The 2,658-nt window shown below is 46.7% G+C and overlaps 1 long non-coding RNA gene across 1 annotated transcript in view; it reads right to left on the bottom strand.

Annotated features, from left to right (window-relative positions):
- Positions 1-243, bottom strand: part of LOC132822182 (uncharacterized) — an 81,262-nt gene extending 81,019 nt beyond the window's left edge. The window contains exon 1 of the long non-coding RNA XR_009645412.1: positions 211-243. This is a non-coding gene — a long non-coding RNA (uncharacterized LOC132822182). The remainder of the gene's footprint in view (positions 1-210) is intronic.
- Between the last annotated feature and the right edge of the window lie 2,415 nt (positions 244-2,658).

Here is a 2,658-nt window from a genome sequence, read left to right as displayed (position 1 = left end):
CCCTCCTTCCTTCCCCCTCCCTCCCTCCTTCCTTCCTTCCTTCCCCCTCCCTCCTTCCTTCCTTCCTTCCCCCTCCCTCCCTCCCTCCTTCCTTCCCCCTCCCTCCCTCCTTCCTTCCCCCTCCCTCCCTCCCTCCTTCCCCCTCCCTCCCTCCCTCCTTCCCCCTCCCTCCCTCCCCCCCTCCTTTTCACTCACTCCCCCCGTCTTTACCTCGCGCTCTTCTCTCGCTCTCCACGAAGATTTCCCGCTCTTTTCTGATAACTGCCGCTCCAGTTCCCGCCTCGGTGACGTCACATAAGGGGCGTGGCCACTACTGATTGGTCGGAAAGTGAGATGGTGCGCGCGGGCGACGGTTGGAGATATGGGCGCCTGGGACCCGGATGAGTCGCGAGCCAAGGTTCGTCGTCTAAAAGAGCAGCAAGATTCGCAATTATGTCTTGCTTTAAACAGTCCGTTTCATGCAAGATGTTTAAAAGTCCAATGAACATATTGTTAGGGCAGAAACACTCTGCACCTATAAAACTCGGGGAGATAGGGATTGGGTAATGGTAACGGGCTGAGAGGATTGAAACATGGGACGTGGAGGTGGTAGAACTCGCTGCAGCGTCCGGAACATCTCACGACTGCAGAAGAAATGAGAGTCGGGAGGGAATGATCCTAGTTAGCGTCTTCCATGTAGCAATGACATGGAAATGAGGTTCTGATGAAAGAATCTGAGGAGTTTAAAATGCATAACTCAGGCTTGTGGCGGAGCCCACTAGGGAACAGGCAATACTGGGTTTAGTATTGACGCACACTTCATAAGGAAGCTTACAACAGTACAACACAATACAGTCCCTTTGGCCCTCGGTGTTGTGCTGACCTTTTATCCTACTCTAAGATTAAACTAATATATTTAACCTTAATTTTATGATCCAAGAGTTGCTTAAATGTCCTTAATGCATCTGACTCTGCTACCACTGCTGGCAGTGCATTCTATGCAGCCACCACTTTGTATAAAAATGTCTCCCCTAAACTTTCTTCCAGTTACCTTAAAATTATGTCCCTTGTGATTTCCACCCTGGGAGAATGTCTCTGGTTATCTATCTATGCCTCTCATCATCTTGTACACCGCTATCAAGTCACTGCTTATCCTTCTTCACTCCAATAAGAAAAGTCCTATCTCCACCAACCTATCTTCAGAAGACATGCCTTACAGTCCAGGCAGCATCCTGGTAAATCTCCTCTGCCACCCTTTCTAAAGCTTCCACTTCATCCCTATAATGAGGTAGCCAGAACTAAACACAATATTCCAAATGTAGTCTAACCATGACTTTATAGAGCTGCAGAATAAATGTGCGGCTCTTGTAATTGAGCAAAAAGTGAGGACTGCAGATGCTGGAGATCAGAGCTGAAAATGTGTTGCTGGTTAAAGCGCAGCAGGTCAGGCAGCATCCAAGGAACAGGAAACTCGACGTTTCGGGCATAAGCCCTTCCTGATGAAGGGCTTATGCCCGAAACGTTGAATTTCCTGTTCCTTGGATGCTGCCTGACCTGCTGCGCTTTAACCAGCAACACATTTTCAGCCCGGCTCTTGTGTTCCCCAGCTAATAAAAGACAATGCAGAGGGACCTTGTTGTTTGTGAGGACAGTGTGAAACAGGCTGATACACTGTTCATACAGCTTCTTAACAAGCCTATCAATTTGGGTGACAACTTTAAGGGATCTAAGGATGTGGACCCCAATATCTCTGTTCCTCCACACTGCCAACAATCCTGCCTTTAACCCTGTAACCTGCATTCAAATTTGACCTTCTAAAATGAATCATTTCACACTTTTCCAGGTTGAACTCTATCTGCCACTTCTCAGCCCAGCTCTGCATCCTGTCAATGTCCTGTTGCAACCTACAACAGCCCTCCCTACACACTATTCACAATTCCACCAACCTTCGTGTCTTTGGCAAACTTACCAATCCACCCTTGCATTTCCGCATTCAAGTCAGTTATAAAAATCATAAAAAACAGAGGTCCCAGAACCGATCCCTGTGGAATACAACTGGTTTCCGAGTTCCAGACTGAATATGTTCTATCTACTACCATGCTTTGGCTTCTATGGGCCAGCCAATTCTGCATCCAGACAGCCAAATTCCTTGTATCCAATGTCTTTTTATTTTCTGAATGAGCCTACCATGAACCTTATCAAACGCCTCACTAAAATACGTATACACCACATCCACTGCCGTACCTTCATCAATGTGTTTTGTCACATCTTCAAAGAATTAAATGAGCCTTGTGAGGTATAACCTGCCCCTCACAACATCATGCTGACTATCCCTAATCAAACTATACTTTTCCATTCCATTCCTGAGTCTCAGAATCCTCTCCAATAACTTTCCCACCACTGATGTTTGACTGATTAGTCTGTAATTCCCAGGGTTATCCCTCCTCCCTTTCTTGAAAAAGTGAATAACTTTTACAACCTTCCAATCACCTGGTACTATTCCAGTGGACAGTGAGGATGCAAAGATCATCGCCAAAGGCGTAGCAATCTCTTCTCTTGCTTCCCGAAGTAACCTTGGGTATATCCCATTTGGCCCAGGGAACTTATCTGTCCTCATGTTTTTCAAAATCTCCAGCACATCCTCCTTAACATCAACCTGTTCAAGTGTGTCAGCCTGTT

The sequence above is a fragment of the Hemiscyllium ocellatum genome, chromosome 14 (assembly GCF_020745735.1).
Source record: "Hemiscyllium ocellatum isolate sHemOce1 chromosome 14, sHemOce1.pat.X.cur, whole genome shotgun sequence".
In the NCBI taxonomy this organism is placed as follows: domain Eukaryota; kingdom Metazoa; phylum Chordata; class Chondrichthyes; order Orectolobiformes; family Hemiscylliidae; genus Hemiscyllium; species Hemiscyllium ocellatum.
The sequence above is the reverse complement of the archived record's forward strand: the minus strand, read 5'-3'. Positions and strand labels throughout refer to the sequence as shown.